Source organism: Mus caroli, chromosome X (genome assembly GCF_900094665.2).
Source record: "Mus caroli chromosome X, CAROLI_EIJ_v1.1, whole genome shotgun sequence".
In the NCBI taxonomy this organism is placed as follows: domain Eukaryota; kingdom Metazoa; phylum Chordata; class Mammalia; order Rodentia; family Muridae; genus Mus; species Mus caroli.
The window spans coordinates 132,254,246-132,255,392 of record NC_034589.1 but is presented as its reverse complement, the minus strand read 5'-3'; positions in this window follow the sequence as shown (position 1 = coordinate 132,255,392).

The window sequence follows — 1,147 nt, the reverse complement described above, 5'->3', positions numbered from 1 at the left end:
GACAGGGTTTCTCTGTATAGCTCTGGCTGTCCTGGAACTCACTTTGTAGTCTAGGCTGGCCTCGAACTCAGAAATCCGCCTGCCTCTGCCTCCCTCCCGAGTGCTGGGATTAAAGGCATGCGCCACCACCACCCGGCTCACAAGGGATTTCTAAAAAACCATTGTTTTGAGATTTTTATTTTATGTGCACTAATGTTTTGCGTGAATGTAAAGGTGTGTACCACATTTGTGTAGTGCCTCTTGGGGCTACAAAAGGATATCTGATCCCATGATTCTGGAGGTATGGATTGTTGTTAGGTACCATATAGATGCTGGGAACCAAACTCACATCCTCTGAGATAACAACCAGAACTCTTTAAACTGAACTGAACTGAATTAAAATGTACTGAACTGAACGGAACTGACCTGAACTGAATTGAACTAAGCTAAACTAAACTAAACTAAACTAAACAGCTAGTGCTAAAAAATCTGTAGGGATTTCCAACACTATTAATGTCTACATAGTGAATAAGCCTCAAAGAGCCACATAGGCCTGAGAAAGAAGTAATGGTCTGCCTTTTAGTTGTTGTAGTAGAGATTTATAATAAATGGTATCTGAGGGCAAGATGTGTATAGTCATATAGGACTGTACTCCTGGGGGCTGTGTCTGGTTTAATGTTCTGTTTTTACTGCCTTCAATTCCCACTTATTTTGAAAACGAGTACCTACGCTTTCATTTTTCACAGAGCCCAACGACTCCTCCATAGACATTTTCAGCTGGAACCTATTGGAACCTGTAGCCACATCTTTGAGAGTAGAGTTTATTTATTAACTGCTTAAAAATAACCAGTACATTATACATACATCTTTTGAAAAAAATGTTCATTAGATTAGAGCACACCTTTGAGTTATGGGTCAATCTTCTCACTACACACTGTATCTTAAAGCCGAAGGACCTGCAAAGTTCCAGCCTGAAGTGAAAGGCCCCCCAACCGTGAAATCTGCTCCTTCCAATTTCACAGCACACTCCAATTCTCTTGCATTCAGCCAGGATCAGTGACCTGTGCTGTCCCTTGGGAATGGTCTCTTTGAGCTGAAAGTCATAAAATGGTATCTCTTAGTCGTAGATGAACTGCTTAAAAATAACCAGTACATTATACATACATCT